Source organism: Hippopotamus amphibius, chromosome 7 (assembly GCF_030028045.1).
Source record: "Hippopotamus amphibius kiboko isolate mHipAmp2 chromosome 7, mHipAmp2.hap2, whole genome shotgun sequence".
In the NCBI taxonomy this organism is placed as follows: Eukaryota; Metazoa; Chordata; class Mammalia; order Artiodactyla; family Hippopotamidae; genus Hippopotamus; species Hippopotamus amphibius.
The window spans coordinates 134,557,914-134,585,202 of NC_080192.1; positions in this window are offsets into that span (position 1 = coordinate 134,557,914).

Here is a 27,289-nt window from a genome sequence, read left to right on the forward strand (position 1 = left end):
TAGTTCAGGCTTCTATTCATTCTTAGCTGCCCTAGGATGCATCCTCTAACTGGATTCTCTCCCTTTATTTCTGCATCTCTTCAAACCAACCTCCACATTTCTGACAATGATCTCTCTAAAAACAAGACCTAAACATGTGATGCCCCTTCTTCAAACCTTCAATGACTTCCTATTACTTTGAAAAAAATGTCCAAACTTCTTTTACATGGTATTCAAGAGCTCTGGTCATTTGACTCTTGCATGCCTGTTCAGTCTCATCTTTTTCTTCTCCTCCACGTTCCTTGGATTTTAGCCACGAGCAGATTCCTTATAGTTCTTCTCTGACACATCATACCTCTCCCTCTCTTTTGATCTTTGTGCACCTAGAGGGTCCTTGCTTTGCGACAGCCCACTGTCGCCCAGTCCATGTTTTATGGCTAAACTTCTTCATGCCTCATCCTCTGATAAACCGAAGCACAGAAAGCTTCAGTAGCACGCTCAGTCTTAACAGAGGGGCAGTGGTCTTTCTCACTGAGGACCTTGAGTTGTTGGGAGTTTTCCAGTGTTGGTTGGTTTGTCTGGCAATGACTTCTCAGAGAAATAAAAGGGGTTGGAGCGTATGATCTGGTGGTTACCAGAATTCTTTATAAAAAGATGAAGGGAAAACTGGGGAGGAATTAGTGGGCCCTTTGAGGCATGTAAGATTAAGAGTGTTTGCAAAACACTTAGCAACATGGTGGACTAGACCCCAAATTTAAAACGTTAATTTATAATGATAATCCCCAAAGAAAAACATCCTCTTTGGCAAGTGATTTTCAAATTGAAATGGCTGATGGATGGAGAGGGAGCGACTGCTGAGATGAGGTATGATGCTGTCCACGGAGAAGAGGGGTGGACGTGACTGAGTTATGGGCTCTGACTCCACCTGGGACTGAGAGTAAATAACAAAGTGCCAGAGTGAGGCTCCAGATGGTTTGCGTAGTGAGTGTGACCAGAACTCCACTGAGGAATCAGAGCCTGGTAATTCAAACCGGGCCTGCCTTTTTATGTTGTAGCAATTCACGAACTTGCCAGAGAATGTCTACTGGGCGTACTGGTGGCCCCTTGACAAAAATAGACTTACTCGGAAACGGCTGATACAGAATTTGGAGGCCATGTCACATCCTGGCTAGAGCCCACTGTTTCCGGGAAGGTAATTATTGGTCCTTTCAGGGAAACCTCAGGCTCAGATCTACAAGCTCATGTGTCTGTCAGCCTATCTTGTCTATTGCAGAGTGAATGTTCTAGGCTGGAGGAGATGGAACTGGAATAAGGAAGTGAAGTAGCAATTCTTTTTAACCCTCACCATCAGACCTTGATTTCTACCCACACTGCTGGCACTACCTTGGTCAGAGAGTAACAAGGGCGTGTTTTCCCAGAACTGTGTGAAAAACATGCAGGACCTCCAGAGGCCCTCACCGGCTATCCATGGGTTACCAGTGCAGCTGTCCAGATGAAAACAGAAGCAAGTGGCTCCCATGGCTTCCATCTGTAGGTCCCTGGGTGGTGGTGGGGGAGGGGGGTTGTCAAGCACCTGGAGAAAGCAAGGTGGGGCTGGATCCGCTCACCTGGAGCAGAGGAAGCCTGCAGGGGAATGTTTCACAGCCTGAAGGAGGAAATGGAACAGGAGGCAGCAGTGCCTTAGGTCAGGAGGGAGGGCACTCGAGTAGCAGATGCTGCCTAGGGATACAGGGCGTGATGGGCTACTTAAAGACCAAACCGCAGGTTGACATCATTGTCAGTTCAGATGTGCATATGTCTGAGGACAAAGTACAAGTTCTGTAAGTTGGGGAAACACAGCTTTTTAAATTTATTCTTTCATTCACAAACCACTTTTGAGCATCTATTAGCTGAAGGATTGAAAAAAAGAGTATAGCACATTTCCTGCCCCTAAGAATCATTGAATCAACTGAACACACTGGGTTGCTGAATACCTTCTATTTACTAGGTGTTGGGAGTAGGGACTCGAGGGGAAAGTTACTGTTCCTGATAAAGCGCTCACCAACTAGCCAGCTGGAGACATAGATTAAAAAAAAAAAAAAAAAGGTATGTTGATAGAGGTCATTTTAAGAACCCAGTGGATCTTCCATGGAGGGACATTCTATACTCAGGGTTTGGAGCCTAGGAGGGTTTTCTGAAGGACATAGCATTTCTGCTGAGACGTAGGCTATTTGAAAGGGGGAAGAGGTTTTCTGAGAACAGGGCCTTGTCGGGTAATGAGGAGGTGGGAGAGAACCTGGGTTGTGCATGGCTTTGCACACCTGAAGCAGAGGACGAGGTGGGGAAGAGGCAGGAAGAAGCTGGTGGGGCCATTTGAAGGTCCGTGGGAGCCTTTATGCTGAAGATACCCAGGAGCCCTGGATAACTCTTTGTAAGGGCTCTATAGTCTCAGAGACAGGTTTTATATCACTTGTCAGTCAAGTGGAGGACATGAGAGGGAGGCTGGCCCGGAAAACCAGGGGGAACCAGAAGGTGAAGCAAATGTGCCCCAGTGTTTCCTTAGTTTGTGTTCTAGACATCCCACCTTCGCAATGGCATAGATACCAGAATAAATTATGTTAATTTCCAACAACTGCCATAAACAGCTTAAAAGTAAAATGGCTTGTCCATCCTCATAGATGTTCCAGGATGCTTTTAGCAGGATTGGAGACCCATCTGCTTCTTTGACTTGAAGGGACAAAAGCAATACACGATGAACCTATGTTGTCCTACAGGCAATTTGGGGCCGGTTTCTTAGGTCCAAGGGAATGGCCTGAGTCACCAAGTCCATGCCCGGGAGGCAGGGAACCTGGGGGTTGGCTGCTCCTGAGCTGGTGCAAACTCTTATTTTTCTTGTGCTGAATTGCTGGGGAAATGGTTGAAATCAGAAGCAAAATGCCACATTGTACGCCCACTGAAATCTGGGCTCAAGGAAAAGGAAAATGACTGCCAGAGTGTTAGCTGTTCCCAATCCACTCCTGGACCTTAAGCTGTCTTCAAGAGAGTTGCCAAACAGCTTGGGAGAGACTGGCCTTTGGGTGGGTGTGGGCAGGAGAGGGGGAGGGGAAGGGAGCAGCTGGCTCATCTCAAGTACTAGTTCAGAAGCAGCTCCCTTCCCGCGAGGCTCCGTCACGGCTGGTCTACACGCAGCAGGGTGAGTCTTTGACTCTGTATGAGAACTTGCTGTCAGATATGCTGATTTGATTGCATGTGCAGGTAAAGGGTTGTTTAAACTGATTTGGAACTTGTCATCTTCCGTTTGTTATTTTAGTTGGGAATTTCTTGGTAAGATGAAAATCTAGTGCTAAAGCCTAGGAAGGCAGTGACCACGTTGTGAAAGAATGATGCTATCTTTCTGTGGATTTCTGGATGGTGTTCTGGGGGCTCACGTGGAGACGTCTGTGATCAGGAGGTGATAATTTAGACGGGTGGTAGTGACCAGACACCACGGAAAGAGCAACATCCCGGGCTCAGTAGACTGGGGTTGGGGCCCCTGTTTGTTTTACCTTGTTCAGGTGCCTTTACTTCCTCAGGCCTTGCTCATCCTGGGTGAAATGAGGGCACCGATCCTTCCAGTCAATCTGACCCTTAGATTTTACGATGCGAGGCCTGGGGAACTGACAATACAGGTCTCAGGGTGAGTCAATGTGAGAGCTATGAGCAAACTCATTCCCCACGTTCTGTAATGAAAGCACTTCGGTGCACCCTGGAATGTAGGTGCGCTCTGCCGTAGGGCATTGGGAGCGGTCATGCCAAGGTCACAGGTCACCATGGTTTCCCCTCTCACGTGGGTGCTGAGTTGAGGCTGGACTATAGCTGAATAGGACAGAAAAGTACTGGGGAATAAAGCAGCAGCCTTCTAGCCCTTCCACTGTGTACTGTATCACAGGGGGATGGTCAGGAGAAGACACGGGGCAGAGGAGGGGATGGTGAGAGAGAGTCTTCTTTTGTCCTTGAAGAGCTAGCGAAGCGTCGATTCCTAGAATGTGTCTTCAAGCTTCTTTCATTCACTTTTGAATTACAGAGAGCTCTGTCTGGGACCCTGGCAGGACAACAAGTCTTTTCACAATAACCACCGTGATCTAGAATGATTTACGACTTGTTGCCTTGAAAAGCACACGCCCAGAGTCAGGCTGGGTGCATTCTGGACTGATAGCCTGGTCTCCATCCAAGGGAGGGCTTAAGCAATGATGCAGACCACTCCCTACACCCCCACTCAGGGACGTGGGAAGGAGGGCTAAGGCCCCAGACCCTCCCAGGAGTTCCCGTGTTCACTGACATTTTCTGTAGAGACAGGAGGGGACAGAAATTGGTACATTTAGGGCAAAACTGAATATAAAATGTTGACTGTTACTGTCTGTGAAGAAAGGACAGAGTCTTCAGAAGTAGAACTTAAGGCATAATTGCATACTGCTTGATTTTTTTCTATTTTAATTTTAATTAAAAAAATAATACATGTATATAATTTAGTAATAGCAGTACTAGCAAATAGTTGAAAACACTAAGGCTACTTTTCTAAATGCTTTATTAACTGACTCAAGCCTTACAGTAACATGAGGCAAGCATTCTTATTATTCCTATTTGAAAGGAGGCATCGGGGCACAGAGAGATTAAGGATCTTGCCCAAGTTTACACAGCATGTGTCGGAGATGCAGTCCAAACCCAGGTCTAGGCTTGTGAGAACCGCCGTACCACACTGCTCCTCTGAAAAGCAAAAGGCAAATAACATCATAAATCTTATGATATAAAACAGCAGTTTCTTGTTCTACCCTCTTCCACCCCTGATTTTTATTCTCCAGAAGTAGCCACTTTTAATCCCTACTGTTGTTTCCTCTGGCATTTACTTCTATATTTCTAAATATCATGTTTACACTTTTTCTCCATTTTTCAATTTCAGACGTTACCTATTGACTTTATTCTATGGGAGATGAGGATTTCGTTGTCTTTATACCACCTTTCTGCCCCTGCTCTATACACATACACATCTCACCTCCCTGCTCATCCACCCCCTTTATAGTTATGGTGCCATCTTTACTCAAATCAATGTTCAGTGTCAGGCATTGTATGATTATGTAAATATTACTCAAAGATGAGCCATGCAATTATATCGTTACTCCATCTTTCTCTACAACTTTTTGTAGTCAAAATTCCTTCTTTTCTTTATTGTTATCTGTATACCTAATTCTTCCCCAGCCTTTTTAACAGAGCTGTAAAGCACTTCTCAATATGAACAGAAACTTCAGGCAATCTTTCAGCTTTTGTTTTTTCGCAGAGTTTTTTTCACAGAGTTATTCCCCCTAGAGCCATCTGTCCTGTCCTTCTCTGCCAGTCAGGATTGTCGATGCTCTCGGGCTGATGCATCCTGGTATCCTAGGGTTTGTCTTGATCATCGTCCTGGGAATTTCCTTCATCTGTCTCCTAAGTTAGATCCCTGGTTTCCTGGACCTTACATCTTCTTTCCGAGCTGAGATTCTCCTGTTGGGAGATCATATTTTCCAAAAGCTTTCTAAGAAAAGATACAAGGAAGAAAAAGTTTGTAAGATCTAGCATATCTGAAAATCTTTATTCTACTCTCATATTTGATTGTAGTTTGGGTATAGATTTCTAGTTTGGATATAGTTTTCTGTTAGAATTTTAAGGCATTTCCCTATTGTCAGGCGGCTCCTAGGGCTTCTTTTGAAGAGTGTGAAGCAATTCTTTATCTTCCTAATTCTTTTCATGATAAAAATTTTTGATGATTTTTCTTTCTGGAAACTTAGGAGCTTCTCTTTAGTCCAAATTTCATGATGATAAGCCTTCATGGGTCTTCTTTTCAATCAACATGGTGGGCATGCAGCATTCCCTTTTGATCTAGAAAGCCATGACCCTTGGCTCAAAAATATTTTCTCATATTACCTTTCTTTACAGTTTCTTTCTCTGATCGTTTTTTAAGGTCATCTCATCAGTTGAATACCAGTTTTCATGAATTTTATCTTTTAATTTTCTAACTTATTGTTTCCCTTTCCATCCATTTTTTTGTTATACTTTCCAGGAGAGTTCCTTCAATTTAATCATCTATTGATGATTTTTAAATGCTAATTTTAAGTGTTGTAATATTTCTAGTGTTTAAGGTTTTTTCTTACTCACTGTTCTTTTATTAGCACTTATTCTTTTTTGCATAGATTTGATATCTCTTTTTTTTTAAATTATTTATTTATCTATTTGTTTTATTGGCTGCATTGGGTCTTTGTTGCTGCACGTGAGCTTTCTGTAGTTGCAGTGATCGGGAGCTACTCTTCTTTTCAGTGCCGCAGCCTGCTTATTGCGGTGGCTTCTCTTGCGGAGCACCAGCTCTAGTTGCAGTGTGTGGGCTCAGTAGTTGTGGTCCTCGGGCATAGCTGCTCCACAGCATGTGGGATCTTCCCAGACCAGGGCTCAAACCCGTGTCCCCTGCATTGGCACGCGGACTTCCAACCACTGTGCCACCAGGGAAGCCCCGATCTGATATCTCTTAATGTCTTTATTATATCTGAGAACATTCATTCTTTAAAAAATATTTCATAATTTCTCAGTTCTTCTGCTTCCTCTCAAGTTACTTTTCCCTTTTTTTTGTTTTTGTTTGTTTAGGCTGATATTAGAAACAGTGCAAGTCAATGGCGTGGAGGTTCTTTTTTTTAATTAATTAATTAATAGGCTGCACTGGGTCTTCATTGCTGCATGTGGGCTTTCTCTAGTTGAGGCGAGTGGGACTGCTCTTCATTGTGGTGTCTCATTGTGGTGGCTTCTCTTGTTGCGGAGCACTGGCTCTAGGCACACGGGCTTCAGTAGTTGCAGCACGTGGGCCCTAGAGCACAGACTTAATAGCTGTGGCACAGGCTTAGTTGCTCCGCGGCATGTGGGATCTTCCCGGACCAGGGATCGAACCTGTGTCCCCTGCATTGGCAGGTGGATTCTTCACTGCTGTGCCACCAGGGAAGTCCAAGATTCACTTTTAAGTTGAGACCCTAAAAAGCTGATTTGAACTGTATGTAGGTTTGATAGCTTGGGGGGAGGGGATGGTGAGGAAAAGCCATGTTGGTAAATCTGTGGGCTTTGCCTTGGGATTATTGGGCAAAGACCTGGCTTTTCATTGGGTCCCCAAGATAAGTTAAGTCTTTCTTCCCTTGGGGTTGATTAGTTTCTCTGGAGAGGAATTCTCCACCCTGCCACCCCTGGGAAGTACATCTGGCTGCTGGGGTTGTGGCTGCTGCTGAGCAGGGAAAGATGGTGGGTTCCACCATTTCTCATGCTGTCGTTTACTTACATTCCCCTCTTTCTTTTTTGTGCCTCACCCCTGCCTTCAACCGGGCCTGGAGTCCTCAAGTCCAACTAGGCCTGGAGCCCTCAAGTCCAAAGTCTCTCCAGAGAGTAAACCTGGTCTTTGCGCCTGGGTGGAGGAAAGGCAGATGTTTGGTTACATGGGCTGAGGGAAGGTTCTGGGGTCTACTTCTTACATAAGCCTAACCAATCCTCCTGTTTTCAGGCTCAAGCCACACTCTGGCCTTTCCAGATACCTAACACCCGCCAATCTCTGGGCCTTTCCAGAGCTGTACTGGGTGAATTAATTTGTATGTCTTTGGCTCCCCAGTCCCTTTACTGGCAGTTAGATCTTAGGTACCACTTGCTTGTCTGCCTTTTGTTTCCTAAATCTTGTTGAGCATCTCTCATCTGCTGTAATCCTCTCTTTGTCCTTTGGGGTTCATATCCTTTATAGTCCTTTATTTTAAAGATGTTGGAGGAGGGAATGAAGGTAAGTACCTACTTGACTTTTAGCAAACCTCTTCCTCTATTGCTGCTACGTCTAAAATGGCTGCAAATGTCAGCTCCATTTCCCGTGCGGGATCATTTGTATGCTTCACTATGGCGACTCATACACCTGTTCGTTAGAAAACAATCCCTGATGTTCGGAGCTTTGGGGGTTGTAAAGGATGTATAGGACCCAGTTTCTGCCCTCAGAGGAGGAATATCAGACCGGCAGGGCCACTCCTGCAGAATAGAAGGCACACCACATGGACAGGAAAGGGGAAGTTTCTAGGATGAGAGGTTATGAGGAGTCACAGCGTAGGTAGATTTTGAGATGTAGCCTGAAGTTAAAGCTGGGGTTTGTAGGTGAAGAGGTGAATAGAGTGTTGTAAGGGGTAGGTGAGCTCAGCAAATGCTTGGGGCAAGAATTCACATGACAATAAGCAAAAAGTAAGGAGGAGGTCAGCCTGGATAGAGCAGAGCTCTCTTGTGAGCCTGCTTGGGAAGATAACAAAGAAAAAAACAATTTAAACCAGATGGCAAAGAAGCTTTTAGGTCAGAAGAGTGAGTATAGCCTTAAGTTTAGAGGTGTGGTCTTTTCAGTTTGGTAAGGAGGTGAAGGAGCTACTTACATTTTCTCACAGCTTCAACTCCAGAAGTTAGGAATTTCAGTAATTCCATCAAAAGGCTGGAATCAAGCAGAAGCAGTTGCCCCAGTTGTTGTAACTTCCTGCTGGCCTTCCTTAGTGGATGGACTGAGGTGAGTTCGTTGTCATGGGGATATCCCAGGAGAGGAAATTCACTTGTCAGCAAAATCTAGTGATGTGTAGGGACTCCTACTGAAGGTGAGCAGAGGGGCCCTTTGCGGGCTGTGGAGAGACTGAGTGAAGGGAAGCCTAGTAGGACAGAAGGAAGATCAATGGGTAGTACAGGTGTTGGTCAGAAAGGATGAGATGCTCATCTGTGCCCTAACCAACGTATTGGTATGATGATAGTTTGGCAAGATATGCCTTAAGAGTTTTATTATTTTTCATCTTCTCACACCACAGCTTTGAGCAGGTTGTTATCTTTGCAGAGGTTTGCTGAAAATGAAGGAGGAAACTTCTGGTTGCATATGGTAGACCAGATACCTGCATTTATCTCTGGACCCACCAGAAACTCAGCCTGAAACCCTAGAATTTATTCTGCCCGACATCTCAGATTTCACCACATCAGTGACAAGACTTGCCTTATAATCATGAGTTATTAATAATTTAAATATTCCATATACTTTGGAGGAGGATGTAATTAATGTTTATATTAATGGCAAAAGAAGAGAGGACTGGGTGCTCTTTTCTTGTTAAATGCAACCCAAGAACATTTGTGAGGTAGAGTAGGCTCGGTGAAGAGGATCATTTTCTGAATGTCTAATTTTCTAAGATGTCCAGATTCTTCTGGGTTTCCACAGAACTGCTTATAATGGCAGGCATAGTGTCTCATTTAACTGCTCCCTCCCACCCAAATCAGTTTTGAAGTATGGAAATTATGTCAGCTATATTCTTGGCAATCACAGATATCTCTACACCATAGTTCATGTATAAAGAGCTCAATTCAAAAAATAATAACAATCTGAGTAAATAATTATACAACCATGGTTTCAGAATTAAGGTTTAAAAGAACGGAAAATTGCTTAGATAAGTAAAAAAAAGGAAGTCACAATAATGTAGTATTAGATTTTCATGCAAAGTATAAAATAAATATCCATGAGTTTATACTGATAGAAATTAATGATTGAACAAAACAGATGGGGGAGAGGAGACAAACCTCCCATGAAGAATTCCAAATAATTTATGTAGATACTCTGTCCTCAAGAAGGTATGTGTAGTAACTTCCTTTCAAAGAGTGTAGAATAGAAAGGGGTAGGGGGAGAATAAAAGGAGATACCTGATGAACACTGCCTAAGCCAGGTGGTCAAGGTCAACATCGACAGTAATAAAGCAAGTTATAGTATATACCCTTGATATGACATGATGAAACTGGCACTTTACTTCTGTGACCTTCCTCCTGACAACTCAGAACTCAGTTTAATCTTGAGAAAGGATATCAGACAAATCCCCATAGAGGGACCTTTTACAAAGTATTTAACCAGTATCCCCAAATTGTCAAGATCATCAAAATAAGGAAAGTCTGAGGAACTGTCACAACGAAGAAGAGCCTAAGGAAATGTGACAACTAAATACAATGTGGTGTCCTGGATGGGGTCCTGGAATAGAAAAAGGGCAGTAGGTGAAAACTAAGGAAATCTGAATAAAGTATAGACTTTAGTTTATAGTGACTTATCAGTATTGGTTCATTAATTGTAACAAATGTACCATAGTAATGTAAAATGTTAATAAGGAAACTGGGTGTGGGGTATATGGGGACTCTATTACCAGTTTTTCAATTTTCCTATAAATCTAAAAGTGTTTTAAAGTAAGAAGTATATACTTTTTTTAAAAAGCAAGTCACAGAAGAAGATTTATTGTTCATCCCCTTATGTAAAAACAAACTAATTTCAAACCCTGTACTTACTTACATGTCAATATCATAGACACTTAGAAACATCTGAGAAAGGGAACATTAAATTATCGTCTGGGTTAGTTTCAGAGGAGGGTAATGGAATTTTGGAGAGGGACAACTAAAGAATGTTCATTATTATTGTACATAATTATATTTTTTGTAAATATTTATAAAATACATGTATTCATTTATTATATCCATAATTAAAATTAAGTGGGAAAAAGGAAAATAACTTAGTTAAAATGAATTATTCTTACTTAGATCTTGCTTTTCCTCTCTTAGAGCCAGTCATGATGCAGAAAGTGACTGTGACAATGTAGAGTACAAGCTACTGCAGCTCACCATGTGAAATGTATATCATAGTTTCCTTACTCACTCCTTGGGCAGACACAGTCTTCTCTCTGCAGAGTTAGACTGGCATCCTCATAAGATCAGATTGTTAGAGGTATCCAAGAAAGGTAATGAGATGCTTGCTTTGGTCCTTTCAAGTGAGGATGTTTCAGCCTAAAGGGCTTCATTTTTTTAAATGGATTAGTTTTCATCTTAGAAATTAGCTCAAGTACCAGAAATGTTCCTGCCGTGGGTTTTGGTAGCATTGTTGGTTTCCCCAAAGCTATTCCAAATTGGTAGTGACTTTGTGTAAGGGTCACCGGGGCAGGCTGAGATGGGTTCAGTCATCTTTGGGGGCATGTTACCTTCTTACTATTACCTGTGTGAAGCCCAGGAAGATGACTGTGTAAACCTGCAGTTACAACAGCCTTGATCTTGGCCACCAGGTGTATCAAAGGCACAGGAGGAAGAGGATAAGTCAAATTTCCTGGCTGTGGGGCTGTCCAGAGACGGCCACAGCCCATTACACAATCTAAATGAGTGTGATGAACATGTATCCCATCTGGTCTGATGTCCATGTGGCAGGGGGTTCCCTCCGGGGAAGGAAGGTGGTGGTGTGTAGGAACAGCATGGCAGAAGAAGTATGGAAGAGGGAGTTGTTGTTTATGACAACTGCCTTGATTGGAGGCTACGGTCCAGGTTGAAGCAGGAACCCACCCATCTCTGTTACATCCTTTCAGTAAAGCCAGAGGACAGAGTTTTCCTATGGGCATTCAAGGACTAGTTCTAATTTCTTTTCCTAATTTTATTTTTTTAATTTATTTATTTATTTTATTTATTTATTGGCTGCGTTGGGTCTTCGTTGCTGCACACGGGCTTTCTCTAGTTGCTGTGAGCGGGGGCTACTCTTCATTGTGGTGCGCAGGCTCCTCATTGTAGTGGCTTCTCTTGCTGTGGAGCACGGGCCCTAGGCGCATGGGTTTCAGTAGTTGCGGCACATGGGCTCAATAGTTGTGGCTCACGGGCTCTAGAGTGCAGGCTCAATAGTTGTGGTGCGTGGGCTTAGTTGCTCTGCGGCATGTGGAATCCTCCCAGAGCAGAGCTCGAACCCGTGTCCCCTGCATTGGCAGGCGGGTTCTTAACCACTGTGACACATAGGAAGTCCTCCTAATCTCATTGTGTTAGTTCCTTATGGTGGATATAGCAAATTATCACAAATTTGGTTGCTTAAAACAATCTAACTTTATTCTCTTATGGTTCTGGAAGTCCAAAGCCTGAAAAGAGTTTCCCTGGGCTAATGTCAATGTGTCTGCAGGGCTGGGTTCTTCTGGAGGTTCTAGGGAAGAATCTGTTTCCTTCCTTGTCCAGCTTCTGGAGGCACCCATGTATTCCTTGGCTGTGGCCCCTTCCTCTTCAGCTCAGGGGCTGCGTGGATGTCTTGGGTCTCTGGCAAGACCACGTTAAGACATAACTTGCTGCTGGGAAGAGGACCCTCACTCCATACCGTCTGGCTTAGGATTCAGCAGATCCAATCCTGCTGGTCGGTGGTCTCTTACATGGACAAGGTTGGGGAAGGCAAGTACTGTGCCAGTGCTGCTGGTTTGCCAAAGAGAGCAGACCCCCTGGCTCATTTGCCTCTCTATCCCTGGCATCCAATGCAAGACCCTATGTGCTATTTTAGTAATTACAGCTCACGTTTTAGCACATCATTTCATTTAACCTCCCCAAATTCCTGTATCTCAGATACGGTTACTTTTTCTACTTTACAGATGAAGAAATTTAGACTTAGAGAGAGAAAATGACCTACCCAAGGTCACACTGCAAGCAGTTAGTGGTGCTGAGGCTTGTCTGCTTGGTGCTCTCAGATCTCAGAGCCATGTCAGTGCCGAGGCTCCCTTTCACCATAAGAGATGTCCACAATTAGAATATTCACTGCATTTTGGAGAGGGGTGGAGTTATTGCTTATATTAATGGCACAGGAAGAGTGAATGAGCCTTCTTTCCTGGTTAAAAGAAAACCAAACAAATACGCCTGCATACAAAACGCCCACACACGGTGACATGCATCCCATTGATCATTGCTGGAAGGTGCCTGAAGGGCAGAAGCCCTTCCGAATAGGGCACTTGCCCTGGAATGCAGCCCTGCTTCAGGATGGTCTTCAGGGCATAAGCATCCCCTCCAAGTCCAGAGTGTGCTAGTGCATGTTTCGTATAACCAGCCACTGGGCTAATGTTCTGAGTGACTCCAGAGAGCTACTTTTACCATATATAAACTATTTTTTTTTAAAGAAGAATTATCAACAGCAACAGCAGAAATTGGCCACTTAACCCACAGAATTCTATTTTGTGTAATAGAATTATAAGAGAGTAATGTAAGGCTCAACAATCTATTCATTATAAACTTCTGCCTTGGGTATGTTTTAATTCCTCATAGTGCCTATCACAGGAACTTGCAACAAAGTAAATTAAATGATCAATAAGTGTCTACTTAATTGGATAAATACAGTTCACAACACTTTCATTAGTAGAAATAGTAGCAATCTTCCAAACGACATATTTTTCTAAACACATATCATAATGTTATCAGTACTTTCCGCTGAGAATGAGGTCCGAATTGTTACCAGAGCATTCAAAAATCCTTTAAAATCTGGTCCTGATGGCCTTGCCAACCTCATTTCCTATATACAGTGACTATACAGTATTTACTGCTCCCTCCAAAATGCTAGAACTTTCTTGCCTGCACGCATTTGTTCATCTTTATTTTCTCTGCCCCCAAATTCTTTCTCACTTGTCTGTTAAAAATCCTCCAAAACCAAATTCAAAGCCAATTTCCTCTGTAGAGCTACATCTATTTATTCCTACTTGGCATTAACTCTACCCTGTTTTTGGCAAAGATAAATTGTGTGTAGCCCTAACGTAGCACTTATAGTCTGCTGTGGGCTCCAGGTAGGTGTATATATTTTGCTCTATATTCCACGCTTCTTGAAGACATACCCTCCTACCTTTTGCTCTTTTGAATCTTCTGTTGCTTTACCAAGAGACCCACACATGTAAGTACTCAAGAAACATTCATATAGCTCAGTGGTTCTAGAATTGGAATGCACAGAAGAACACAGGGTGTTTTCTAAAAACATCAGTGCATAGACCCCACCCAGAATAATGAAATCAAACTTCCAAGAGTGGGGCCCGCACACTGATATGCTAAGTTTCCTCCAGTTATTCTTTTTCTAAAAAATTTTATTTTATTGAAGTGTAGTTGATTTACAATGTTGTGTTAATTTCTGTTGTACAGCAAAGTGATTCAGTTATACATATATATACATTCTTTTTCATATTCTTTTCCATTATGGTTTATTACAGGATATTGAATATAGTTCCCTGTGCTATACAGTAGGACCTTGCTATTTATCCATTCTATATATATAATAGTTTGTATCGGGCTTCCTAGGTGACGCAGTGGTTAAGAATCCACCTGCCAATGCAGAGGTCACGGGTTTGATCCCAGCTCCAGGAAGATCCCACATGCCGCGGAGCAACTAAGCCCGTGTGCCAAAAAAAAAAAAAAAAAAAATAGTTTGTATCTGCTAATCCCAAACTCCCGATCCATCCCTCCCCCCACCCACCCCCCTTGGCAAGCACAAGCTGTTCTCTATGTCTGAATCTGTTTCTGTTTCATAGATAAGTTCATTTGTGTCATATTTTAGATTCCACACATAAGTGATATTATATGGTATTTGTCTTTCTCTTTCTGACTTACTTCACTTAGTATGATAATCTCTAAGTCTATTCATGTTGTTGCAAATGGCATTATTTCATTCTTTTTACGGCTGAATAGTATTCCATTATATATATATGTACCATTTCTTCTTTATCCATTAATCTCTCCTTGGGCACTTAGGTTGTTTCCATGTCTTGGCTATTGTGAATACTGCTGCTCTGCACATAGGGGTGCATGTATCTTTTTGAATTATAGTTTTCTCTGGATATATGCCCAGGAGTGGGATTGCTGGATCTTATGGTAATTCTGTTTTTAGTTTTTTTTAAGGAACCTCCATACTGTTTTCCACAGTGGCTGCACCAACTTACATTCCCACCAACAGCGTAGGAGGGTTCCCTTTCCTCCACACCCTCTCCAGCACTGTTATTTGTAGATTTTTCAATGATGGCCATTCTGCCCAGTGTGAGGTGGTACCACGTTGTAGTTTTGATTTGCGCTTCTCTGATAATTAGCGATGTTGAGCATTCCTCCAGCTCCTCCAAGGTGCATCCATGTAACTGATGTGGGCAGGGATATCGCAGAAGGTAGGGAAGCCCCCCCAAATCCACAGTTTCCACTAGCCCTTGATCACCAACGTCTCTGAAGGCTCATCATTGCACCTGGAAAAGCTTTTGGCTTTGCTCTGACTTTGAAGTGAACTTTAACTTCCAAAAGAAATCTGTGATGACACAAAAGGCAGGTAAGATATATAGTTGAGAGGTCAGCCCCCACATGTGGAAATGGTTTGTTACACTCTGGAATGTACCTGTGAAAAATGTAGCTTTGAAAATGTTAGTCGCAGATGCTTCTGTTCATCCCTCCACGTAATTTACTGATTATGATGTGCAGTCACTTCCTCTCAAATTCCAAGTCAGTCGTCTCCTGGAGGTGTTTCCCGCAATCAGGTCTGAGGTGCTAACATGTGGGTTAGCCAGGCTACCCCTTTTATGCAGTGGTGCTCTCTGGAGGCACGCCCAAGGCTCTCCTGAGTTGCTCCCTGTCCTGTCTTTACAAGTGTAATGGCCAAGGTGACAGCTGTTTCTCTGAGATGCCAGGCTACTTACTTCCTACAAAGTGAGGCTGCTAGGTCAGTGGTTCTCAAAGTTGAGCACGTATGAGAATCACCTGGAGGGCTTGTTAAAATACACATTACTGGGCTCCAACCCCAGAGGTTCTGATTCCGAAGGTTTGGGATAAAACCTGGAGAATTAGCACTCCTAAATTCCCGGGTGCTGTCTGTGCCACTGGTCCGGGGACCATACTTTGAGAATCACTGTTCTAGGCAAAAAGATAGTCATAAAGGGAGTCGGAAAAAGTACAGTTGATTAGGTTTTGCAAGTGCTATGGATTAAGGTTATAAATGCTTTTATAAAGGCCAAAAAGAGAAGGAATGACTGTAATTCTTGATGTTTTAAGTATTATTCTCTGGCTAACTTATGTTATCCTCCAGCAACAAGAGATAAGGAGGAAATGTGTCCATGGTTTTCAGTAGCAGCCACTCTGAGTTATGAGTATGTGAATGAAGTTACACCATAAGATGAGAATTGAGAAGGAGGTTATGTCTCCACCGCAGATTTTTTTTTAATCATGTGTGAAGCTCTATCACAGAAGAAAACAGACTAGTCTAACGAGAAAGCCAACTTTGCTGACCACAACCCTTGCCAAACACAGAAAACTCACCGCCTTTGCCTAAATCTCCAGCAGCGTAAGCTTTTAACTTCCTCTAGAAGGTTCAGTACAGTGATAAGAAGGAAGAACAGAGAAGAAAAAAAAAGGAGTTGTTTCTCTGATTTAAAAGTTACATTTTTATTTGCTGTTTGTATCAAGTAATAACTCTCTTTTAGGATATTAAACAGGTGCTGAAAAAGCCCAAAGACAAAAGATTAATCAACCCTGTGTTTTCTCAATACCCCACAGAACTCATCACCTGCTGTGTATTCAGGAAGTCCTGTGTGAGGCTGTGATGGAGAAAATAAAAAATATGTCCAAGAGTTGACCCCATCTATCAAGAAGCTGCAGACTATTTTGTGAATTCAGGAAAGACAGAGCTGACAAACCAAATGCTACTAGAACACTAAGGGCGAGCAGGAGAGAGAAGTAGGGTGTTGGGGAATCAGATTCCTGTACAAAGTAAACAGTTCCGTTGATGCCAACTAGAAAATGAGATAAATCTTGAGAATTCTAGTAACTCTATAGAGTTCTTGTAAAATCTCAGGATTTTACAAAGTTGAACTGTCTTCAAATTCTCTTTCCAGCTTTTTTCTTCCCAAGCTAATCCCAATATATACCTATCCCACCCTTTCCTACCCAGTAGTAGAGTGTTCCCTGGTGCATAAGATGGGGTGGGAAAGCGCTGCAAGCTTTACCACCAGCAGCCATGGACTTTGGGAGAATGGCCTCTACACCTTGACTGGCCCCACCCATGCAGCCACTGGGGGAGAAAAAAAAGTATATTGGGTGCAGAGGGCAAGGGCAGAGCCTATAAGGACTGCAAGAGAAGCAGCACTCAGCTTAGTGTACTTATGAGTATCACTAAATCCCTCAACTGTGACTTTCTTGGCGTTTATTGCATGTCCCTGGAATTGGGACAGGCCCCCATCAGCTACCTCACTTCCTTTTCTCTGCAGGTGAAAACACTCCCATGCAACCCCTATTTAGGAGTTCCTCCATATCTATTTTTCACCCATGAAGGATATAAGATCTTTTTAAATTGTGTTTTTTAAATACTAGGGTGTTCTTTTGAGCACCCATTAGGGAAGATATTTAGATATTCTTTCCATTGGCAACTTATGATCCAAATTCTTGCCTGTTAAATGCAAAAAAAAGAAAACAATTGTAAAGAATTGTTTCTTTAAAAGGACCCAACTTAAATACATCTGTGGAAACTAAGCATAATTTATTTTAAAATTAGGTTAAAAATGTTTGCAGTGTATGCCCAAACTTTTCCAGATGTTAAGACAAGTAAACACTATTCGATCAAATTTAATTTGGTTCTGTGTTTTAATCAACTTTTACCTTGATTTTCTTTTGTGCTCATAACAAGGTTTACTTGTGTGTTGGAGGTGGTCTTAAACGTGTTAATTTTAGCTTTTCTTTATAATGCAAACACATGCACCAAGGCATTTTCTTATTATAAACTGAGTTAGATAAACTTTCAGTGTAGCTCTGCTTCATTAAACCAGGAAGTTTATACACCCTAACAAAAAAAATATGTATTTCCATTGCATGTTGGCATCAATGGTGGTACTGTGTATAATGTCGTTAGTACTGGTAGCTGGAATTCTCCATGGGAGACTGATGAAAGACAGATGACAATAAAATGGGCATCAGAAACAAAAAATAAAATGTGAGATGTGGCTGTAGAAGCAAGGGCACTATTTATAAGACAGAAATGTTTCCTGGGATGTGGCCTTCAAAGCTCTGAGGAGACTGAGATTGGGACTTCCTGTGTAAAACGGCTGGACATGCCAGGGAGAGGAAAAGGCATTCCCATCTTCTGGATTTGCAGGGAGGAGAGATGTTTTATGAAATGTGTGGAGCTTTATGTTATTTTTCCTTTTTTTTAAGTCTGTAGGTTTTTTTTATAGATTTATTTATTTATTTATTGGCTGAGTTGGGTCTTCATTGCTGTGCGTAGGCTTTCTCTAGTTGTGGCGGGATGGGGCTACTCTTTGTTGCGGTGCGTGGGCTTCTCATTGCGGTGGCTTCTCTTGTTGTGGAGCACGGGCTCTAGGCATGCGGGCTTCAGTAGTTGTGGCACATGGGCTCAATAGTTTTGGTTCGCGGGCTCTAGAGCACAGACTCAGTAGTTGTGGCGCATGGGCTTAGTTACTCCATGGCATGTGGGATCTTCCCGGACCGGAGCTTGAACCCATGTTCCCTGCATTGGCAGGTGGATTAACTACTGTGCCACCAGGGAAATCCCCTTTATGTTATTTTTCAAAAATAGTTTTCTAAATTGTTTTTTTTTATCTTTAAATTTTATTTATTTATTATTTTTTGGGGGGTACACCAAATTCAATCATCTGTTTTTATACACATATCCCCATATTCCCTCCCTCCCTTGACTCCCTTGAATGTCATACAAGGTACTGATTAGGTTCCTATTTAGTGAACTGAATGATACAAGTAATAGTTTAGCCAAGGAAATTAAAGTGGTGGGCTAAGGTAGGAGTTGACATTTGATCCTTATTATAACAAGCCTTGTTTGAATAAGATTCTTCTGGATTCTGGGTGTTAACAAAGGCAGATGAATGTAAGTATGTGTCTATGAGTATATTTTCATTATGCATATCTGTGTGTAATTAAAAAATAATAGAACGTGATGTTACTGGCTTCCATCTTCCTTTTCACACTAAGGATAATTTTGTCTTTACCAATACTGTTCCTGGCACAGATATGGATAAGTGGGTTAGAAAGAGAAATAAAAGCAACCAAACCAATTTGTCTGATTTGCTTTGGAAAGGACAAAGAAGGACCTGCAAAAAAGAAGAGAATAACTTGGGAAGGTATGAGGAGGTGGGCAAGAATGACAAGGTCTAGCTCAGGACAAATTTGGGGAAAGTTTTAGGGGTGCATTTTGAAAGAGAAGGAGAAAGACTGGAAGAAGCTACACTAAGATGAGAAGGGGTACAGACAGCCAAGGGGATTCTAAATAATTCTGTAGTGTATTATGAATGGTTTTTAGAAAGATTCACGTGATATTCCCAGTGAACCCCCATAACCAAGCACTATTCTTCCTTGTTTTTCTTATGAAACCCTTTTCTTTCCATGTTTTCCTTATGGTATTGTTGATCAGTCCTCGTTTTTGAATGATCTGTCCTTGGATTTCCAGAAACTCTACTAGATTGCAAGTTCTTGAAAATCTGTAACAATTTCCCATCCCCATCAATTAGGATTGCATTTGGCTGCTTGTAATAATGAGAATCATGATAACTGCATGATAATTATCTTCAGTGGGTTTATTTTTTTCCTGCATAACAAGAAGTCTGGAGATTGATGGTGGGGGGACAGTACAGCTTCTTAAGGAAATATCTGTGTCTTTCCCATCCTTATAGCATTTTTTCAAAATGGCTTTTCACCTCCAGACATCAGAACTATGCTCTAGGTGGAAGAGGGGTAAAGAGGGAAGGAAAAAAGGCATATGTCAGCTGTGTCTGTCTCTTTAATCTAATGTATCTAATAGACTTCCCCTTAAATTTCAACCATAATTGTGTCACCTGGCCAACCGCTAGTTGCAAGCATTTTGTCTGTGTTTATTGTTTGCCACCTCCCTAAACAAAATTTAGGCTCTGTAAATAAGGAGGAGGAGAGTGAATACTCAGCAGGCTACTAGACATGTCTACCATGTATCCAGCTTGTTACATAAGACTGGATATGCAGAGATTGGTAGAGACTTATTAACTGAGTTCTTCCCACACCCACTTACGTTTATAAACTTCTAGCCTGTGATACTCACTGTGAGACTTTTCAAGTCTTTCACAGTGTAGTAGATGATACTGCCAATTTTTTATATCCTGTGTTAATTAGATCAACTGGAGAAGGCTGCTTTCCTCACAACTGAGGCCTTTGTGTTAAACCGAGGAAGTGATGGGTGTTTTATTAGAGGTCTCTGTGTTTTATCAGAGCAAATAAACATGCTTATTGTCCCTAACCCGAAGTACTGACTTTGGGTAAAAGATTTGGATGCAGTAAAAGAGATCTCTCTCATGGCAGACAAGGGGTAGAGGGTACCAGAGTCAGAAACTCCTTGGGTTTCTCCAATCACACCATGTAAAACTCACAATCTACTCCCATGGAAATACCACAAAATTTTTCTCATTTTTTAAAGATATGGTAGGTCTTTGCAAACCTACTTACACTTCTTGAATAGGAGTGAAAACATTCCACTTCTCTCTTGTGTTAAGTAGATTCTAGTCTTATACACGTATCTGACTGCTTGCATTGTCTCTTTTTGTCCACTGAAATGGCTCAGGTTGCTTTGATTTTTAACAATTTCATTGTTTCTCTTTCTTAGTTCATTGATATATGTTTTTTATCTTTAGTTCATTCCCTCTTATTTTCTTTTTTAGGAATTTACAAAATCAGAAAACTAAAAAGACTGACAACTTTGTTCAACCCCAAATTAATAACTACTAAATGTCACTATGTTTTCTTCTATTATGATACTTTCTCACAAACTATATTTCGAAGGGGGGACGTAATCGGTCATGGCAGGCCTATGTTCTGATTACCAACACTTAGAAAAGCCAGATAAAACACAAACATCATATTTTAAAGACATTGGAAAGCTCTGGAAGCAACAAGGACTAGATGGACTGAATTTTCAAGTAGTGGAGAACCATTTAGGGGGAGCTGAGGATCAGCGGTTGCTTTGTTCCCATGTAGGATGTATCCATTCTTGGTGCTGGCTAGAGGCTAAGGATCAGGGTACCACTTCTGGGGCAAAGAAAAACGAACAAAGCTTTTAGTGGTCTCACGGGGTAAAGTGATGCCTTGAGAGGCTTTAAATACATGGACATTTTCCCCCATAACACACCTGATGAATTTAAGGTCATGCAGAAAGTTTTTTTTCAAGTATTTTTTAATTAAGTAATTAAATGGCTGAGTTGGGTCTTCATTGCTGTGCCACAGGCTTTCTCTAGTTGCGGCAAGTGGGGGCTACTCTTCGTTGCAGTGCATGGGCTTCTCATTGCGGTGGCTTCTCTTGTTGCAGAGCATGGGCTCGAGGCACATGGGCTCAGTAGTTGCGGCATGTGGGCTCAGTAGTTGTGGCACATGGCTTAGTTGCTCCATGGCATGTAGGAACTTCCTGGACCAGGGCTCAAACCCTTGTCCCCTGCATTGGCAGGCAGATTCTTAACCACTGTGCCACCAGGGAAGTCTCATGAAGAAAGATTTTTTTTTTAATTTTTTAAGATTCTGGAAATTAGAAAGAAACTAATTGCAATCTCTAGTTATTAAAAGCAAATAGCTACTAAGCGGAGTTAGCTGGAAAACAAAATCAGCAAGAGTGAACCCCCTAGAAGCAGTAGTAACTTAAGCATCCATGGGTGCTTTTTTCTTGGGGATTTGCATCAGTTCTGGGCCCAAAGAGAGGCTTGAAGTCCAGACTTGGCAGAAGGCTGCTATAGAGGACAGAAAAGGCAACGAAACTTTTGGTGGCCACCTGCTGTTGGAGTGTCAAAATTTGGAGATGAGTTTTTAGCACGTGGTTCCTCACACTTCAATATATTTGTAAAATTTTGAAGCACAGAGTGGCGGAAGGAAGCGACAGATTAACCTTTTTGCCTTTCAGAGTAGATGGCAAAGAGGATTATAAATCTATCGTGATTAAGACTGTGTCAGTAGCATAAGCAAAGTCACATTCAACAATGAAACAGACTGGAGAACATTCAAGAAACAGACTTTTACATATGGTCACCTGATATATGACCCATTTTATTGTTCTACCCAAGATTCTAAATATATTTGTTAGATCAAGCTTGAAAATCATTTTATTCAAGAATCCTAGATGCTTGCTTTTTTGATCAAAGTAGTTTCTGAGAGAAGTATATTAAAATCACCCTCTCTGATAGTGTTTTTGGTATTCTTTATAATTAAGTCATATTGAGTTTTTTTATATTTTGGAGATATTTGTATAGGAATATATTAGTTCATAACTGTCCATTTCTTTATCCTTCTGTGTTATGCCCTGCTGGATTTTCTCAGTTCTATCTTCCAAGAAACTATTCTTTCTTCAGAATATCTTGTTATTTTTCTAATTCTTTTATTTCAGTTCTAATTTTCTAATGGTTTTTAATGTCTACCTTTAATCTTTCAAAGCTTCTAATTCTTCCATGATGTTAGTTCCTCCTTTGGCTCTTTAAGAATTTTAAACATCCAGTATTTATTTTAAAGTCTTTTCCAAATACCTCAATCATCTCTACATTGTCAGGAGTAAACAGTCCCATCTGTTGGTTCTCTTGACTTCCTTTCTTGGCACTGGAATCCTCATATATTTCTCTTCATTTTTCCTCTCTTCGCATATACTGTTGGAATGATCAAATTTTCTTTACATGTCTCAGGCTCCCTTGAGTTGGAAGTTTTATATTACACTTTTATTTTTGAGATGGTTATACTTAAATTTTTAACACACATGATTAATTTTGAAATCCAAGTAGTGTCATCTCCACATTCATAGAAGATTTGCATCACTTCAAAGTTACATGGGAACGCTTACTTCTCCAGCCACGTTGGAAGCTTAAGTGGTAGCAAACTTTCCCTCACATCATAAACAACTAGAAAACTGGATAACCTACATGAAGTAACTGTTTTCAGAACAGGAGTGTGTTCCCTGAGAGAAAGGAAAGAAACAAAATGAAACCAATGAGCATCCTGGCTTTCTCCCTGGAGACGTTTTCTGTCCTGAAGCACAGGAGAGGAGCCAGAGCAGAACATGGGGGTTTTACTGAATCAAGGAGACGGAGATTGGAGCACCGGAAGGTGATGCAGTTGGGATTTGATGGGCAGAGTACAGCAAAACACAAAACCACAGATGGGAAAAGTTGCAGATATCTTCACAGGGGTTCTCTTAAATATTTTCCTCGATATACTAAGCTGCATAGACAAAGGTGCCATGTGGGCAGGCAAAGAACAACTGTTGGAGAAGTGTCGGTTGAATAATTCCCAGAGCTCACACGAATTTGGATTTGGGAGAATTTCAAGTTTCAACCAGCCAGAGAGGAGAGATCAGACTGATAACCCAACTCCTCAGTATTTTTTTCTTTCATGAATGATAACTTTAAGTAGCCTACACTTACAACTCGCATAATTGCAAAGGTTCCACTGTTTCTCCTTTGTTCTTATATATATTGTTAATAAATGGTGACCATTGGTGAAAAGGCCAATTTCAAATACATCAACTCCTCTGATCTCTGTTGTCATCTATATGTGATGGTTCCCAAATCTTGTATTCCTACCATCCAGATTCAACTATCTCTTGGACACCTTCACTAAGGAGCATTTCAAATAGGTGGAGCACATTAAATCATGCAAGAACGAACTACATGAGCTACAGTGCTGTTTTATATGATTTACCAATTGTTTCACGTGTTTATGTTGTATCTCTCTAGCTACACTGAAAAGTTTTGAGGTCACATACCTGGGTTGTATCCTGCCTTTGTCACTTCCTGTGTCCCCTTGAGCAGTGTTTGGTTTTCTCACTTAAATACTGAGGATATATACTTCTCAGATTTGTTTGAGAACCTAAATTTAAATGAGCTACTGTATGTTCAGTGCTTTGAAAATCTGTAAAGGATTATGAAAATGTAAGATAGCATTATATTTCTGAATGCCCCGGCAGCATTTTCCCCTCACCCCTCTGCATTCCCCCACACCCATGATGGCACTAGCCACAGAGAGGATGCTCAAAAACTGATGGACTATTTAGAAATGGCATGATGAGACTGGAGGGACACTAAAGCAAGAATAAGAGGACCTGCCTTCGCTGTGATCTGTACCACTGTCTTCCTGTGTGAGCTCAGGCAATCTTCTCATCTTTTTGAGCTTTTTTTTTTTTTTAACCCAGATAATCTCTAAGAATCCTTTCTCTCCCCATGTTAGTTCTGTTAATCCTGCATTTTAGTTCTCAGAATGAGATCCCAATGACTCTTCCAACCCCACATCCTATTTTTACCCCCAGATCAACATTCTCTTTACCTTGTATGTTCTACTTTCTCGGCTGTCTCAGTTGAGGCTCTGGAGTGTGATAGTGGATTCTCCATTGACCTCTCCATCACAAAAGGAAAGCAAATCGTTATGCCCTATAATCCCACCTAATTCTCTGGCAGCGCTAGTCCTGGCCTTTCAGTCTCCAGTCCTCACAGTGGACAGTTGAGGAAGCATGGTCAGTTGGCTATTTTTTAAGCTAGTCAGCAAGTTTCTTGACTTGGAAATTTGCTTTTCTCTTCCTTCTGTCAACAGGGAGAGACTGAATCCTGTTTCTTCCCCAGGGATGGGGTGCTGACGGTGTCTACCTTTACACACTAACCCCTCAAGGGTCGTATTTGGCTCCATCCAACCTTGACTGTGTCCACCTAGATGGCAACTGACCAACTTCCTGTTTGACTTCTATTTGTACTGAGGGAGGAAATGAGGGTCCCACAGGCAAAGCCTCTTCCACTTCTGGGGCTGTTTCCAAAAATAAAGTTACTGTAATGCCCAAAACACTAGGCACAGGCCAGAGCAGCCACAGTTATTCACTGGCCTTCCACCTCCTGGCGGCCAGCGGCCAGCAGCCAGCAGACTGCAGGGCCACTGAAGGGCTGTGATGAAATGTGGTCCCCAGGGTCCTCTCTCTGACATTTTTAGACTCACCATAAAATAAACTGCCTCAGGATGCCACCTCCCTCCAGCCCCTGCTAGGGCCTTCAGAGGGCACTGGTGACATACAGATGGCCCTTGAACTTTCCTCTCACAACTGCTGTTTCCTAGCAGTTCTGCTTTGGAACTTTTCCCATGAGCTTCAAAAGTATCCTTCTCTGCTCTTTTTTTAAATTCAAAAGCTATAAAAACCCTGCAAAACATTTTTTTTCCACTTAGAAGCAAAAAAAAAAAAAAATCATGCATATAATTTCTCCTCCCCTTTGCTTATCTCTATCATCTCTATTTCTACCTCTACCACCTCTTTCTCTTTTCTCTCACTCAAGGGTTACCTGCATTCGGGGATGTAAAATTCTTTAAAGAAGGAATGGAAAGAGGGAGCAAAGTTGATTAAAACAAAAAAAAGAGCACTGCATTTAAATCTTTGTCCCAAGATGCCAGCCTCCCTAGAAGCCTAGGTTCTTGGCTGCTGAGTGTCTTAATAGTGACATTGACCCAAGAGTGTCTGCACCCAAACTCAGGGCTCTGCAGTAATTTAAACCTGGCAACAGCTTCCATGCTTTTCTTCATGAGCACAAACAGAATTCTCTTTGGGAATCTAGAGCTAGGAATTTAAAACACATACATTTCTGATGTTGATGGAGGATTGGAGATGGCTTGGTGTGGCAGGGGTAGGGGGGCGCGGGTTGCGGTGTTAGCTGTGCAGAGAGATGCAAATTAACTAGAGCTTCCTGAAACACAGTTGAATGTACCAGGATTGGCCAGAGGACTGAGTGTGACCGATATGCTGCATTAGTGGGGAGAGATGCTGGAGCATTCATCCTGGTAGGGGCACTCTCTGTACCCACAGTACTCGCTACTCACTTGGGTACTTGTGTGCATTGTTCTTCATTATATAAGAAAATTGTAACCAGAAGGTGAGCCCTTTCAGAGACAGGGTTAGAGCTGTTGTTTCCCTGTATCCTCCTAGCTAGAGAGAGAAAATGTACTCAGTCTTCCCCATGTGACACTCTCACTTCACTTCATGAAAAAAATTTTCAGATGAAAGTTAAAGGGAGATTTTCTCCTATAACCTTGCTCTATTCCCAGCCTCAGAGACTGAGGTCAGTGTGCCAATGACTTAAGGGGCAACTGTTCCTCCCCTACCTGTACCTGACATACAGAGTTGTTTTGTTGTTCTTGGTCTTTTAATATATAGCTCCTTGGGAAAAAATCTTGAAAATATTTTGAAATTAAGTTATCAAAACTAACTCTGGATGAAGTAGAAAACTGAAATAGGCAGTAGCATTGTAATTGACATGAAAAGTTGTCAACAAACTATACCACCTAAGAGGAAGATGGCCAGAGGCCCAGAGTGAATTTTTCGAGTAAATTCTAGCATCAAACCTTCAAGAACAGGTTTTTCATAGCCTATCTAAACTGTAGCAAAGGATAAAATGAAGTTCCTAACACATTTTTAAAGCCAGAAAACCTTGATACTAAAGTACAAAATAGAAAAGAAAAAGCTATAGATCAACCTTACTTGTGAATGTAGACTCACAAATAACAAATATAATATTGACTAATTAAATTCAACTACATGTTAAAAGAACTACCTAACATCACTAGGTTAAATTTATTCCAGAAATGAAAGGATGTTTCCACATAAGAAATCAATCTATATAATACAATTTGTTATTAGTGAAAGAAGAAAAGCCATGATGTGATCATTTCTTGAGATGCTGAAAAGGCATTTGTCAAAATTTCTATTTCTATAAAAAGAAATCTTTTAGAAAACTGAATGGCAGAGTGCTTCCTTAACACAATTTTAAAAAGTCTGAAAACAATAAGAATTACTATATTTTATAATGAAACAAAATAATACATCTTAAATGCATAATTACCACCATGTCTTAATTACTAAGGCATTTAAATTATAGCTATGTAGTGAATCGTGAACCTTCTTCCATGTTCTTTCTCAATGCTTTTTTTTGGTTATTATTTTCTCTTTCCACTTTTATGAAAACTCTGAGTTGAATTTGATGTTATTTCACTAAATGTATAAATTTGGGGAAGAATGGAAATATTTATATCATCTTCCTATGACTAAAATCATATATTTTTCCATTTATTCAGGTATTTATTTCTTTCAAGAAGCTCTGCAATTTCCTCCATAAATTTCTTAAATGTATACTGTTAGATTTATTCCTGAGTAAGTGCTTTGTAATTTTGTTGCAGCTCTAAATGGGGTATTTTGTTTCCTGTTATATTTTAATTAGACACTGCTAATATATAAAACTCTATTAGTTTGCTAGGGCTGCTATAACAAAAACCCACTTACTGGGTGGATTAAACAACAGAAATTTATTTTCTCACAATTCTGGAGGCTGGAAGTCCAAGATCAAAGTGTTGGCAGGGTTGGTTTCTTCTGAGGCCTCTCTCCCTGGCTTAGAGAAGGTCATCTTTCCCTGTGTCCTCGTGTAGTCTTTGCTCTGTGTGTGTCTTTGTGTGTGTCCTAATCTCCTCTCTTTCTTAGGACACTGGTCCTATTGGAGTACAGCCCATT